Below are 16,953 nucleotides of genomic sequence, written 5' to 3' on the forward strand. Positions count from 1 at the left end.
TAGGAGATCGGTTGTCGAAAATGCGAAATGTCTGCTAAGAAGGAACATAGTGCTTTTGCGAGCGTGCGTGTTGCAATAGATCAGCTCTTCCTGATTTGGCTTTTAATATGCAATTGCAAACATTGCAATAAGCCTTGTAAACTCAAGTGTTTACACAACCAGCCTTTGAACGCGGGATCCTTAGTCTAAGAATAAAAAAAAAATGCGCGTACGCTTGGTTGGCATCATATTTAAGTGATATGTGTCCAAATAATAAATATCTTGTGAGGCACCTGCTGCAAAGAACAAAGCTTGTAAAGATTTATTAAGAAAATAATTCAAATCAGTTCTACTTACAAGATTTAGTTACAAATTTGCCGAAAGTGTGAGCGTAAGTACTTACTCTACAAGCAAATAGTACGCTATACATTGAATTTATTGTGCATAGAGAAAATTACTGGGAAGTTAAAAAACGTCATTTTTTACACAAAAAACGCCCAAACGTCAACAGGATACAAAAAACGTCCAAATGACGTTAAAAACGTCAACCTGGCAACGCTGGTCGACGCTGACGTTGGTATCTTTCCTCGTATTTTAATTTTAAAGAATTCCTCGTTGCGTTCGATGACGGGGGTTGCAAAGGTTTTCGCACGGCATCGTTGCGCACGAAAACTGCTGGTGTCTAATATAAATGTTTTTCTACAAAAGGTGAATGAACAGAGTGGTTTGACGTTTGCGTCGGTCTCAGCGATCGCATGCGCTCCCGAAGATTGCTGACAAATTCGCATTCAGTGGCGTTTCGGGTCCTTTCATCTGCGAAAAATTGGCCCGGGATCCGCAATGCTTCGCCATAAACCATTTCAGCCGGCGTAGGATTCAAGTCCTCTTTCCATGATGAACGAAAACCCAGTAGTATGAGCGGCAATACTTCAACCTAGTTGTTGGTCGTGTAGCACTTTATTGCGGCTTTTAACGATCTGTGCCAGCGCTCGATCAGTCCATTGGACACTGGGTGGTAAGCAGTTGTCCGCAAATGCTTTATTACCAGAAGTCGAGTTAGCTCGCGAAAGAAGGCCGACTCGAACTGTCTGCCTTGATCTGTCGTCACTTTGCAGGGCACGCCAAATCTCGCCACCCAGTTAGTGTAAAAAGTTAGTGCGATTGTTTCTGTGGTACTGTCCTCGATTGGATATGCTTCCAACCGACGCGAGTAACGGTCGACGATTGTTAACAAGTACCTGAAACCTTTGCACGGTGGTAAAGGGCCGACTAAGTCCATATTAGTGTGATCGAACCTGTTTGTAACGCGTATGACCCGAGTGGTGTACGGTTATAACTTTGTATTTTCGCTCTTTGACACAGAATGCATCGTTTTGTCCAAGCGCGGCAATCTTTTCTAAGGCCTGGCCAAACAAATTTTTCCGATACTAATTTTGTTGTTTTTTCCGCTCCATTGTGAGAAATGTTGTGGATATTTTCAAAACTAGGGATGGGTAGTGGGGGTTGAAATTCGATTTTTTCCGAATTTCGAACATTGCCCAACCATTCGATCAATCGATTCAAAATTTGGTGGGGCAAATTCGATTTAATTCGAATTTTTTCGAATTTTCCAAAAATTGTTTGAAGTGAAACTTCTTAATCGAGTTCGGATATGTTTGCGTTAAATATTTAACACCATGTCATAAAATCTGTATCGTTCGTTCGATTTTCAAAAAGGAGGTAGGTGTCAAATGAAAGAGCTTGCCCTGTAGACGTGTAATATGGTTTCAGCTTTGTGCCATATGAATTGTATGTAAGAAAATCAAAATCAAATTATTTAATAAGTTAAATAAATTACCCCAATATGGGTATCAAGCGAAATGATTTTGGATAAACTTAATTCTTTATATACATTTACATGGGCGTAGCCAGGTAGGGGCAGGGGGGGGCCCGGGCCTCCCCCCCTAACTTTCAAATTTTTGCCTAGATATTCAAAAATACTACCACGAAATGCTTGCTTGATAATTTCGGCCCCCCCTAAATTTCAAGGTTTTTCCTATATATATACTGTATAGCAAATTATACTCCCAACGCTAACTAAATAATTAGTAAATTGATTTGAAAAGTAGATATGTGGATCATCCGGTTCTGTATCAAGTTATTATCTCTAACTTCAAAGCACTTCCATTTTAAAAGGGCAAAAACCTGGCTGCAGTCGACAATGAGCAAAAATTGATTGAACGGAAACTATAAATAAATTTATAGTTCAATTGTTTATTACTTTGTCTTTAGGTTTGTGTCTTTACTAAGCGGTTGGGTGAACAGCCAAGACGTTTACTTCTAAAGTGTGACAAAACAAAATCAAGTAATATATTTAGCATAAATAAATATACCAGCCTAAAAAATCTGCGTACTCAAAATGTTCAATACGCCCTCATACTTATACATACATACATATGTATGTATATCATTTAACGTTTTGTCCGGCTATTTGGTTTATTATACAGGTATGTAGAGCGAATTTAAAAAAATTCATCAGGGTTTAGTTGAGATATTCGTTTTTGGCCACTATGTTTTGTACATTTCCCAGTACTGCAAAGCTTTTGACGGCCATTCACCTGGGAGTGGCCAGAAGTGATTCGTGTGCTTACGGTTCAAATCGCAGCTAACTACGTCCGGATATTTATATCCATGAATACTCTGGGTAGCGACCGAACGCTAGTTTGGGAGCGAGGTAAAGTGGGAGGGCGTAACACCCCGCGTGCGCTGGGGATTAATCGGGATGGTGCCTCTGCCCGGCTGGTTGAAGTCCTAGGGAAAATAAAGGCTGACATCAGCTCCATCCACGAAATGCGATGGACGGGGCGAGGAAGGTAAGCGTGAGCCTTGCGACGTCTACTACAGTTGCCACGTAAAGGAGTGCAATTCGGTGTTGGATTTGTGGTGGGAGAGAGACCGGCGTTCACTCTAGTGGACGAAAGTCTAGCCACAATCCGCATCAAAGCGAGATTCTTCAACATCTCATTCACATGTGCCAATGCCCCGATGGAAGAGAAGGACGAGGCATCCAAGGCTCTCTTAGCTTAGAGCGTACATATTAGCGCTGCCCCCGACACGTATAAAAATCGTGCTTGGCCATTTAAATGCCAAGGTGGGCAACGAAGGGATCTTTGGTGCCAGTGTCGAAAAAATCAGCCTCCACATAGAAACGGTGGGCTGAGGATGATCCACTTCGCCGGGGCCCGAAGCTTGGCAGTATGTATTACTGGGTTCTAGCATAAAAACATCCATCAAGCTATTCTCATTTTCGTTGTTGGTGTTTCCGACAGGGTAGGAGTGTGATGTATTGTGGAACGATTTTCCGTCGTCCCTTGTCAAATTTGGTTTGGAGACAAACCGGTTTCGGCGTTGTTCCATCTTCAGTGTCATTTTTCGTTCTCTCAAGCTACATGGATGTCTCCACATCGAAAAACGGGAAACCAAATCGAGCATGTTGTGATAGACGGAAGACATGCTTCCATGTTTTAGATGTACATACGTACACTCCGAGGGCCAAACATCGACTCGCACTACTATATTGATGCATCCAATATACGACCTAACCTCGGAGAAGCAAAAAAAGGGCCCCCAACAATGCAGGGAAAGTTCAACGTCGAAAAGCTGCAATCAAAACAGACGGCCAATGGATTCGGCGCTCGACCCTCACACCTGCTGTGAGAGAGCACTCTTCAACAAACCGACTTGCGCGAGCAGTGGAACCACATTTCCCGCTAATTACTGGTACGATCACGAGTGTGAGAAAATGCTTGAAATGCTGTCCGACAGAAAAAACACCCGAAATTTTTAGCAGAGAGTTGAGCGACTTACGGAAGGTTTCAAGACTCTTGTATGAACAACCATGGCGACCTAGTGACCGATGTCCAGAACGTACTCAGATTATGGAGGGAACACTTTTCGACCCTTTTGAATAGCGGAAGCACTTCGAGGTCCCAGTCGATGACGATGGAGTCGATATCCCAGCGCCTGACTATGAAGAAAAGTGCCAAAGCTGTTTGAGCTGACGGCCTGTCAGCTGAGCTATTTAATTACGATGGCAAGGAGGTAATAAGGTGCATGCCCGACGACTGGAATTCAAGTGCGCTCTGCCCAATCCACAAGAAAGGCGACCCCGCCATGCGTACCAACTACCGCGGGATCAGCCTTCTAAGCATAGGTTGCAAGGTCTTATCGAATGTATTGTCTACCATAGACCAGGTATTCACAGTACGCCGAATCTTGGAAAAGACCCGCGAGAAAATGATCCGCACTCACCACCTATTTGTCGACTTTAAAGCCGCTTTCGACAGTACTTAAAGGTATATGCCGCTATGTCTGTCATACGCCTGTGAAAAATGACGTTGAGTAATACCACCAGCTCTGCTCTGTTGCCTTTCGCCACCAGACGGGGTTTCAGACAGGGCGGCTCTCTTTCATGTGGCTTCTTTAATCTGATGTTGGAGAAGATAATAAGATCTTCAGAACTGAACCGCTTAGGAACAATTTACTACAAGAGCGTACAATTGCTGGCTTATGCCGATGACACTGACATCATCGGTAAGAAAAACCGCGAAGTCTGTCCTGACTTTTCCAAGTTGGACAAGGAAGCAAAGCGAATGGGTCTGGTGGTAAACGACGACAAGACGAAGTATCTCCTGTCATCAAACAAACAATCAGCACATTCGCGCCTGGCACCCACGTCACTTTTGACAGTTATAATTTCGAGGAAGTAGAGAATTTCGTTTACTTGGGAACCAGCATTAACACCTGTAATAATGTCAGCATGGAAATCCAACGCAGAATCGCTCTTGCCAACAAGTGCTGCTTTGGACTGAGTAGGCAATTCAGGAGTAAAGTCCTCTCTCGACGTACGAAAACCACACTATAAATCACTCATCATGCCCGTGCTGGTATGTGGCGTATTCAAATACAGCGGCTCAACTGGCTTGATCATGTCGTTCGAATGGACACCGACGCCCCAGCTCTGAAAGTATTCTGGCTTCACTTGGCATTTCTAATAGGCGTCAGTTGGTCAAAATCGCTTTGGCGGTTACAGCGCCAAAAAGGAAGAAGAGGAAGAGAATAGATCTATAACCTTATCAGTCACACAGTGTTATAATCCCGACGAAATCCTTGACGGTGGTACCGGGAGGGGAACGGTACATGACGGTAGGAATTTTAGTTTGGGTTAAAGTCTCACACGGAAGGGGTTAGGCTTTCGATGCTTCCTCCTCGTAAAATAAACATGCTCAGTAAAAAGTTAACAATTTAAATCGACGAATAGTTTTATATCAACTTTTGTGAACTTCTGTTTATTTGTTTTTTGTACAACATATTTACCTTTATTGGTTACAATAATTTTAAGCTATAATAAAAAAAATTTTAGTACATAAGTAAGTTATTGGTTTTGAATTTTTTAGTTTGTTTGGGCCCCCCTTAATTTCGTTCTGGCTACGCCCATGTACTTTTAAGAGGGGTGCCACCTCTTTGAAAAGTCGAATTTAGTTAAAGCAGTGTTGTGCTTAAAATACTATGCAACAATTACAATATTTTTGAGGTGCTTGAAGAGAGTGACCACCTGTTTAAAAAGTTAAACTCAAATTACACTGTAGGACAGCCCAAACCAGCCCGGACTTTGTTAACATATTCTGAAAGTATACCCATCCAGTAGTAAAACACTCGGTGGATTTGCGAAAGTTAGCTCGTATTTTTATTTCATGGCCTACTAAAGTTTTCATGTCTCGGCCTAAGTAGATTTCAAAAAAATAGTTTAAATAAATGTCTGAGCGAAATTAAAGGTTAAGACCTATATAATAAAATTTCATGGGAAATATTTTCGTAGAATATTTTAACCTATTAGCTCCCGCCTAAAAGGGTAATTTCGATCCTTACTTCAATAAATCCCGCAAAAAGCAAATTTGGAAGGTCGTTAGAGGATTGGTGTACTCCAGAAAATTATTCTCCGGAAAATTTTACTAGGGGTCTTCTCAGGCACAAGCTTCGTGCTACGAACGTAAAGGCCTCTACAAATTTAAAATAAAAAATCAACAAAAAAAGTAGTTTTTACATCTTTTTTTTTAATTTAAGAATAACACTTCCTTCCTGGTACAGATTTTTTGTCTCGATGCATCAGATCGAAAAACATGTATTTTTTACTTGCTTCCCTAAGACAAATGGAGTACCTCACACAGTGATTGAAAATTTAGTCAGAAACAAGAAAGTTTAAGAGTTGATTTTTTTTGGAAGTAAATATAATATTTGACTTTTTATAGCAAAATTCGATTTTATCCGAATTTTAGCAACACAAAGTTCGATTTCAAAAATTCGCCATTTTGGAGCTAAAATTCGATCAAAATTCGAATATCGAAGCTTCGAATATCGAATTTACCCATCCATATTCAAAACCCAACTCGCGAAATTCTTGTGTCAAGTACGGTCGAGCTTTGCCGGTGGAAATGTCACAGAAAACTTCCACATTCGTACCTGGAACGGTAATACGTTTTAATAATAAACTTGAATTTGATATTAATAAATCTTTGAGCTCTGCGTCGCTTTGTTGAATCTCCGATAATTTCGCGAAATCAATCGTGTCTGTCCTGTGAATAGCATCAATCCGTGACAAGGCATCGGCAGTAACATTATTCTTTCCTGGTATAAAACGAATGTCTGTCGTGAATTGCGACATGAAGTCGGAGTGGCGGATCAGTCGCGGTGATGATTTCTCTAACTTCTGTTGGAAAACATACTGTAGCGGCTTGTGGTCGGTTAAAATAAAAAACTCTCTGCCTTCCAGCATGTGTTATAAATATTTAAGAGCTTTGTAGGCAGCGAGCAGTTCTCTGTCGTAAGTACTATACTTTGTTTGTGCCTCTGTTAAACGTTCGGAATAGAACCCCAGCGGCTGCCATTTGCAGCCGTCGCGCTGCTGCAGAACTGCTCCTATAGCTACACCTGCGCATATGTTTTTGGGTATTCGAGCAAAGTGGCAGAGCACAAGTCGTCTTTGCATGCCTAGAATGCGTTTTGAGATTCGTCCGTCCAATTTATTATTGTTTTGTCGTTTTTCTTGTTTCCCTTGATTAAAAGTGACAGAAAAAAATTCACCGTCCCTAGAAAACCCTTTAGTTCGCATACTCGTTCTGGTAGTTTGTAATCTGCGCCCAGAATGGCCTGTGACACGTCAGCGACAATGAAGTTCCAACCGAATGGCCGGCGCAGCCCTAGGATGATGGTCATATATTTTTCGACATACGTTTTAATTGGTGATTTGTTTCCAGCGTATAAGAAAAAATTTCTATCATAGTACCTCTTCTGTAACTACGTCGATGGAATAACGCTGACTTCGGCTCCGGTGTCGACCAAAAATTTTATGTGTTGTGCTTTTGTCGGTTACTATTAGACGGCGGCTTTTTATGCTACGACTATCGTTGACCGCCATCGACGATAGCTTTTTTAGTTTAAATTCTTTGCCTCGTTTCCAAACGTCATGTAATACCAGCACTGGTCCTCTGTATTCTCACGCGATGATGCTCGTTCCGACGAGTGTCCCCTGCTGCAGCTCCTGTGACGATAGTTACGGTTTGCTTTTAAAGCGGTGATTTCTTTAGTGATTGCGGCGAGCTGCCGCTCGATGTGTGAAAATATTTGCTAAGCTGCTGGTTGTGTTTCAATCGCTCGTATATGTGGTGTGTCTCTGACCTCAGAAACCTTATCAGCAAGAAGCGCTACCTTGTCAAGTGGCTCTGTGCTTATTTAAATCACAGAGCGTATGTTAGAGGGTAGGCGACTCATCCAGATTGATTTCAGAATTCCGTCGTTTATCTCGTTGCCTGACAGACCGCGCATTTCACGCAGAAGATGTGATGGTCGCATATCGCCTAACTCTAGTTCTTGAAGTAGTTTCTTGACACGTATCTGTTCTTAATCGGCGAACTGGGTGATTAGCCGTTTTTTAAGTGTTTGATACATGTCACTGCTCGGAGGATTGAGAATAATATCAATAATCTGCGCCGAGACGTTGCTTTCCATGGACGCCACAACTGTGTGATATTGTGTCTTGTCGTTTGTAATGCCTGCTGCAATAAATTGAGACTCTACCTGAGCCAACCATAGTTCTGGTCTTGCGTGCCAGAATGGTGCGATTTTGACAGAGACTTTAGCGAGTTCCGTCGCTTCTCTTGCAGGCAGTGTGGCGGTTGATTGCGCCGGAGGCTGATAAAGGTGATCTGCCGGTGAAGTTTTAGAAACTCCGTTTTCGTTGGGAATTTTTGAACGCAGGGTCACCAATTTGTGACAGCTCGATTAAATAAAAGTCACGATTAAATGTTTAGACTAGTAGATGTTAAGTTTATTATATAAAATCAAATCGAATATGTACCACGTGTATCGGTAAAAGTTTTAGAACAAAAGTGACGTTTCGATCGTATGATCTTTTGCTGAATACAACCTACGGGTTGTCAGAAGCTGTGACAGAGTTGCTATACCAGTTATGCTTATGGTGTGACAGGGTTGATATACATGTTATGCTTATGGTGCGCCACAGGTGCAACTCCCCTACTTCTACTTGCTCCTGTGGATATTCAGAAACGACAGTAGATATGGACGCCATATCTACTCCGGACAACATGTTAACCATTTCTTTATTAACAATCGTACAGTGCTTATTTTGTGGACGCGAAATGGATCGATCCTTCACGTGGTTTTGATTAATTACACCAGGCTGAGGTTCAAATACCCATTCGGCTAAATATCGCAAAATAACCTCATGTGGCACTAATCTTAAACTTAAATAGCCAGATTATCTGAAACGCATATTTATTGAGAGTTTAAAATACTTTACCGTTCCCTCAGTTCGCCCGCCAGGATTTTTTTAAGTTTTTCAGCATTTTAAAACTATACAAAATTTAAAATAAAGATATGAAATAGTTCAAAATTGGCGAAAATGAGCATGCGTGTGTGAGATTCAGATTTACATTTTAAAATTGCTCAATCTAAAATTTTAAAAATCTTTCCGTGCAAATATGTATGTACATCGAACGATTCTTAAATCTGAATTATTTGTGCAAAGTTTCAGATCCAGAACCTTAATTCGAAAGTAAATTGTCTCTGTACGATTGTATATATATGTAGATACTTACATATATAGATTTATAATACACATAGAACCATATTTGTCTCAGAAAACAAATCGAAATAAACCATGTAAGATATATATGGGTATCTGTACAGAGGCAAAAGCAAAATTTTTGTTTTGCAGATCTTCCGCTGTATCACATTCGCACGAACATAGCAATGCTTCGCTCGATATGAAAACAAAACAGGGACGAAATCGAATAAATGGAACATAATAAATCGAATAAATGGAACATAACAATGCTCAAATCAAAATAAAGCGCACAGTTCTGCAGCGATGTTGTTATTGATACTGTCAATGAATGTATAGATATGCAACAACATTGTGTATGTATATATGTACAGAGCCAAAGGGAACATTTTCTTTGCAGATCTTCCGCTGTATGGCTGCCTACATGCACACAAACGTAGCAATACTTTGAACGATATGAAACAAAATCAGAAACGGAAGCGAATAAATGGAACCATTTTTCATTCCCTTATGTCCCGCTGAGACGCTGCTTAGTCGACGTTCAGACACGAAAACTTTTGTTGCGGAAACTCGATGCTTGTAGGGGAGAGAGCGACGAGGAAAGGGGACGGGTACCGAGTCGCCCGTACTCGGGAAACACGCTTTGTGCTCTCGTTCGTCTGAGTAATTCAAGTTGGCGATTCACAGCTGACAACAACAATTGCGTACAAAAGAGTTTCTGTGTGTGAATGCAAAGGGCAACACCAAAAGAGAAATCGCCGATAATAAGAAACTCGAGTTTCCGTGTTTGAACGCAGACTTATCGAAATGAACGTAGCAATGCTTTGCTCAACGTAAACATTTTAAAATCTTTTGACGCAAATATTTCGAAAATGGTTCAATTAATCTTAAATCTGAAAAGTATGTGCAAAGTTTCAGATCGCGCACTTTAATTTGATTTATAATTTGTCTCTGTACGACTTGTAGATTGCTGGGAATAAGCGCCTTGTTTCAGAATAATATATAGATTCTCCTATTCAATTGGTACATTTGTTCTTGCGGTTCAAACAAAGTATCACCGTTACTTTTTATTCCTTGGTTTGTATATAACAGCTCCACGAACTTACAGGATTTTACACGAACTTACAGGAAGTTGCAGGAAAAATGTTCCCGTACTCCAAAATCCTCCAAGATCCTGTAAATGAGAGCGACTTTTGGACGGTTGTGTAGAGAATGAAGTTTCAAGATTTTACGCGAACTTTTTGTTCTGATAAAATCATGAAAAGTGTCAAGCAATCACTGGTTGACGTTTTTACAGGAAAAATGGTTTTTTTGTTCCCGTACATTTTGTTGTAACTCACTTTTTACTCTCACTTTAGAGAGTAATTTTGCTGTTTGACAGTTTTACAGGATAAGAAAATGGCTATATTAGTAATGCAGATATTATTTTTTTAATTGGGAAACTTATGTATATGAACCTGAAGATTCGTTTAATTCAAAAACTTTTTTTCTATAATTTTTTGGATTTAATGAAAAATCAATATGAATATCCTTATGATAGAACAATTCGTTATGGAGATCTTGCAAGTTCAAAATAAGTTGAAAATATAACGATGGAATCATATATGTTTATTTATAAACGTATGTGTTCCTTTTCTTTTGTACGTGTTTATTGATATATCTGTACTGTAGTGTTTTCGGACGGTACTAGCTCTTACTGCCAATAGAGGAGTATTACATATATGGATGGAATGAAAAAAATTATCGATATCATTTTGAATATTTAGCAACAAATGCAAAAGTGCTTAAGAGCGAAAAACACCACACACGCGGCTTGACAAACCATGCGATATATCCCTTTGCATAAAGCTATTTAAGTTGTGTATGCAAGTTTTTGAAAGTTTAACAAGCCATTTGAAATGTGAACAAAAATCTAATTTTTTTGATTTTCTGGCCGAGATGTTGACGTTTGATCAAACCGCTTACGTTGTGTATGATAAAATCGCCTCATTCGCAACGGAATTTTTACCGAATGAAGACGCAGGAGAGAAAACTAAACCCGGAACCCGGTGAACCGGAAGAAAAATAAACTTCTTTGCTTGAACGAGTCATGATTTCACGGTGTATGGCGAAATGGGAAAAGTAGGTTTGAAGAATGTTTGACAAGCCGCTTGTGTGGTGTATTTCGCTCTTTATAAAACTTCGGAAAGGTTTTTGTTCAAAAATTTGCAGAGCGTTTTAACAACTCTCTTGTGTAAAACATGGTTGCATTTGTGATCTGCAAATATATCGAGAGAAAATTCCTCAAAAAATACTCAAGCGCTCCCGAAATTCCTCACGTTTTGAAGAATTAATAACAAAGTGGCAACACTGCATGCAATATATCGTTAGTATAGTATGGAAAGGGCTTAACTACCTAAAAATCCAAAATTCACTTATTGATTGATTATGATCGAATCATAAGTCCCCCCATCGTTTTAGGCAATTCAAAAATGTTGTTAGTTGTGGTTTTTTTGCATTTCAGCGACAATGGGAAATACGCCCTTTTAAAGTAGTATTAACGATATCTTAAAAATTTATTTATTTATTATTATTATCAACAAACAGGACGCATACAGACTATATGACAAATATATACATAGAATAAGGGAAACCCTTATGACAAGTGCCTTATGAGTAAATTCTTAAAAGTAAATTTTGAGTAAGAAAAATCGAAGTCTAAAGATGAAGAATAAGCATTAAATTGGGGGAGAGTCCTCCTTAAAGGAGCATTCATACCATAAACAGTTTTAACAATACCCACAAAAAATAATTCATTACAACGAAGAAGAGGGAACATTAAAACGAATTTTCTATAGAGCCTGCAATTATGTAAAAGACAAAGCACATCGATAACATAGTACGCCTGGACTCTAAGGACATGAGATTTATCAACAAATAACGAGAACGATAGGGCGGAATAGGGTCTACAAATTTCAACGGCAAAGCAAAGCGTATAAAAGCCCTCTGAACAGACTCCAATCTGTTCACATGAACTGTATGAAAAGGTCTCCAAACAAATACAGCGTATTCTAACCTCGACCGAACTAAAGACGAATACAACAGTTTGAGAGTATAAGGATCGGAAAATGACGAGCAGTTGCGACGAATAAAGGCCAACATCGCGAATGATTTAGAAACAATAAAGTTTATGTGGGTAGTGAAAGTGAGCTTGGAGTCAAAATAAACACCCAAGTCTTTAAAATCAGTAACTGATTTTAGCGGGACATTCGAAAACAGAAAGAGGTTGGAACAATACTAATCACTTTTGCAAAAGAGGTATAATGACATTTACCAATATTGAGGGACAAACGATTACGCGCACACCAACAGTACAAATTATCAAGCTCNAAACAGAGGAGGAGACAAAAGAATTACTGGCATATCTAAACAAAAGCGTTGGGCGGAGCGGTTTCTGACGCCTAGCGTTAGCGCCGAAGTGCCATGCCTAAACAAAAGCGTCAACGCTACGCCAAATGCAGAAATATTACCAACAAGAAGCATAGGTTTGTTTGTATGTAACACGAAAATGACAGTTTCGCCATTTTCTGCAGCCAACTTTAATACCTAACGCCCTGTCAAAATCGGATTTTCCAAACGACGCCGCGTTGTTTCGGTATGCTTCATACAAATTGTATGGGCATGAGAGTTTTTTGACAGCCAGACAACGCTGACGCTTTTGTTTAGGTATGGCAGTTAGACGATACATTATCAAAGCGAACAACACAGCGTCTATTATACAGATAGGATGTGATCCACTTCAGAAACTCTGAATGAAAGCCCAGGCCTCAAGTTTAGCTATCAATATTCGATGTTCGATGAGGCACCTTGTCAAAAGCCTTAGAGAAATCGGTATATATAGCGTCAATTTGGAATCCCTTTTGAAAGGTTTCCCAACAGTCCTCTGTAAAAGCAGCAAAATTGGTTAACGTAGATCTACCCGGCACGAACCGATGTTGGTTGGGACATAATAAATGTTTAACAACAAAGTAAATTTTATCTTTAACTATGGACTCAAACAGTTTTGATACAGTGGTAAGCTTAGAAATCGGCCTATAATTCTCAATACAATTTTTATTACCACTTTTAAGAGTTGGCGTAATAAAAGTCAATTTCCAGTCACCGAGGAAAACTCCGGCAGATAGACATGTTAAAAATGTGCCTCAAAGGCGCAATTAGTGAAGGACAACTTTTAAATAAAATAACCGAGAGGCCATCTACATCAGTGTTAGTGGATAGTTTAAGCTGGTTAATGCCATTAGCTAGATCCTCGTCTGTCAACTTTAATTTCCCGAAGTTAATGGGAGTATCTAAATTTGACAAAAGATCTTCAGGAATAAAATCATTATCAGAATTACCTGAAATAAAATTGGAAGAAAAAAAGCATGGACTAGAACAACAAAAGGGATTTGATGGGTTTTGGTACCGGCAGCGGTGATTAATTATTTGTGACTGCCTGCAACTAGGAAAAGCCGAGCGAAACTAACTAATAAAAAAAACTATATACAAGCTATTCATTACTGGTCGTGATTCCAATAATTCAAATTATTATAAAAAGCAGGGCACCTTTTTAACAAAATAACAGGATGTTAAACTAATTCTGCTGGCAGCCACGACTTTCAAAACAGAATTTTCTTCGAAATTTTCATCCCAAGAAAATAACAATTTATTTGCCATATCCACCTATTCACAACGTCGCTATAAGCACAAATTTTTCAAACTAGTCGCAGAAGACAGGATTAAAAATGAATTACAAAAACTAAAATCGAAAAACGCTGATGACGTAACAGGTCCTCCAAATTCTGAAATAAACAAAAGAACTGGTTCCCAAATTGGAACACAACGGTGTTTAAACAACGGTCTTGCCATGATGCTAGATTGTGAAGATGAAAGTCAGGAGGATACATCCGACACTTGAAGCCCCGACGCAATTGTCAAAAAGGAATTATTGCATCGCAATAAAAAAATATATGTAACGGAAAGTCCTCTCAACTGGTGCAGCGTCAATCGAAAAGAATTTACAATTTTGTCAATTTTCTAGTTTTTCAAGTTTGTCGCCTCGAGCGAGTAGTTACTTAGTTTGATTTACGACCCGCTAGGTCTAACCGGAAATTCGTAGGCCATCTTCGAAATTCGGAATGTTGGTATGCCTGAATCCGACGTAGCTGCCATTTTAATGTATTTTTCGGAAATTTTGTACGAAAAGCAACACGTGTCGGAGCGAAACAAATTGTATTAAAATATCAATAAAAATAAAGTGTGTAAACGCAAAAATATGTATATAAGTTGAATTATGAATAAAAAAAATGTATTATTAAATTTTTACAAAATTATCGAGTCGAAGATCATAACAAATCGCTCGCAATGCGAAAAACTGGTGAAATGCATGAGCGAAAGGCCGGAAAGGTCTATTAGGGAATAGTATAAACTATTTTCAGTACGAGTAGCAATATGCTAAAATTCGTCGTTTTCGAGTTATGATTTTTTTTCTGAAAATGCACTTATATGATGCTAGCAGATTTTCGTNATTTTTTATTAAATTTTTACAAAATTATCGAGTCGAAGATCGTAACAAATCGCTCNTGTATTATTAAATTTTTACAAAATTATCGAGTCGAAGATCATAACAAATCGCTCGCAATGCGAAAAACTGGTGAAATGCATGAGCGAAAGGCCGGAAAGGTCTATTAGGGAATAGTATAAACTATTTTCAGTACGAGTAGCAATATGCTAAAATTCGTCGTTTTCGAGTTATGATTTTTTTTCTGAAAATGCACTTATATGATGCTAGCAGATTTTCGTGCCAGTTGAGGGCGCAAAAATTGTTGCCCATTATGATAAAGTTTCCGTGCTGGAAATTTTTTGAGGTTGCTCGATCAGAGCCAAAAGTTTTCCCCAATTGGGCTCTAATTTTGGCCCAATTGGGGCCCAATTAGCGATTTGCCGAATCTACCGAAGATTTCCCCAACCAGTGATCACAATTTGCTCAAAGTGAACATGCATACGCAATTAAAACGTTTTTACCGATAAAATCACACATACACACATCAAAATTCCAAACGAAAAAAAAAAATTTTTAATTTTTTTTCTTGAAAAATTTTCCACATACAAATACTACTACTGCTACTACTCATTTTACTAAACTTCGGTGTAAAAAAAATTCACAACTCAAATTATTGTAGAGTGCCCCCCATAACATTATACTTAAATATTGCGCAATACTCAGAGCTAGCATTGTGATTTTTTCCAATTTTTTTTTGAGATGGCATATTTTCAAAAACTAATTTTTTTTAGTCAAAAAATTTGTGTTTTTCAAGAAAAAAAATAAAAAGATATCGATAAAAACGCTTTAATTGCTTATGCATGTTCACTTTGAGCAAATTGAGAGCACTGGTTGGGGAAATCTTCGGTAGATTGGGCAAATCGCTGATTGGGCCCCAATTGGGTCAAAATTAGAGCCCAATTGGGAAAAACTTTTGGTTCTGATCGGGCAACCTCAACAAAATTTCCAGCAAGGCAACTTTATTATAATGGGCAACAATTTTTGCGCCCTCAACTGGCACGAAAATCTGCTAGCATCATATAAGTGCATTTTCAGAAAAAAAATCATAACTCGAAAACGACGAATTTTAGCATATTGCTACTCGTACTGAAAATTGTTTATACTATTTCCTAATAGACAAAAAAGTTTGAGAGAAAAAAAATATGTGGCAATTTGAAAAAAAAAATTAATTTGAAAAAAAAAATTTTTTGTTTATAAACAATAATTAATTATTAATAAAATTACTGATGTTTAGTTCACTAGATCGACTCAGTAGATCAATATCTGCAATTAAAAATCGTTAAAATCCTTGCTTTTTTTGCGGCAGTTATAAACGATTTCAACAAAAGTTGCTATTACGAGAGGAAAAAAGAAGCGTTCGTACACAAAAAGAAAAAAATTCATTATTCGAAAAATTCGCATTTCTGAGCAAAAAGAAAAAAAAACGTGTCTCCTTAAATTGTTCAGGGAACAATCCCTGTGAGTTTTATCGCAAACTTAAATTCACTTTCCCCCGGCCTGGGTGATTTGAGATGGAATGAGGCGGTGGAATTTTGGGAAAGCGTCCCAAGAATTAAAGCGGCACAATATCTAGTTGAATGGACGCCTTTAAAAAGAGGGAGCATACATCTATCATTTAAGCTAAATGGATCAGAACGGTCTCGTAGTAATCTCCTTTGTATATTAATGCAACAGTTGGCTGCAGCGCGTTCTTTCTCCTGAGACAAAAGTGAACCGGCCACTGAATCCATTATATTTTACTTAATTAAGGAAAAGCCTTTTCAAGTACGATTAAATATTTTTTTTTAATATCACTGTTCACTTGCGATTACATTTATTTTGATTTGTTTGTGTCAAAGCAGCTGATTAAGGACTTCAAAATTCACTATTTTAGTTGGCAACGCCGTTGATAGTTACGATCGGATTACAGCATACCAATTTTCGAATTTTCGGAACGGAGCTACGAATTCGTAACACGAACTTTCGGATTACAGCATACGGGTGTAAGTACTAAATAAAAAAACACTATTAAAAATTACTAACTTTTCCATTTTTTATTTACCTAAATAACCTAATGTACTCACCAAAATAATTTCTTTAAAACATTTGACATCCGAATTCGCATCCGTGGATGTCTAAAATTCCACATTCGCAACATCCCTAGTCTGTAGCATAAAAAACGGGGCGGATTCGTTGCGACAGAATCGCATACATGTGCGGATGCCTTAAAACAAAAATTTCGAGAAAATTAAAGTAGAAAAGAAAAAACTTAATTGAGAAAGTTTCTAAACATTAA

The sequence above is a fragment of the Rhagoletis zephyria genome, unplaced genomic scaffold (genome assembly GCF_001687245.7).
Source record: "Rhagoletis zephyria isolate East Lansing unplaced genomic scaffold, Rhagoletis_zephyria_1.1 Rzeph_scaffold_00370, whole genome shotgun sequence".
Taxonomy (NCBI): domain Eukaryota; kingdom Metazoa; phylum Arthropoda; class Insecta; order Diptera; family Tephritidae; genus Rhagoletis; species Rhagoletis zephyria.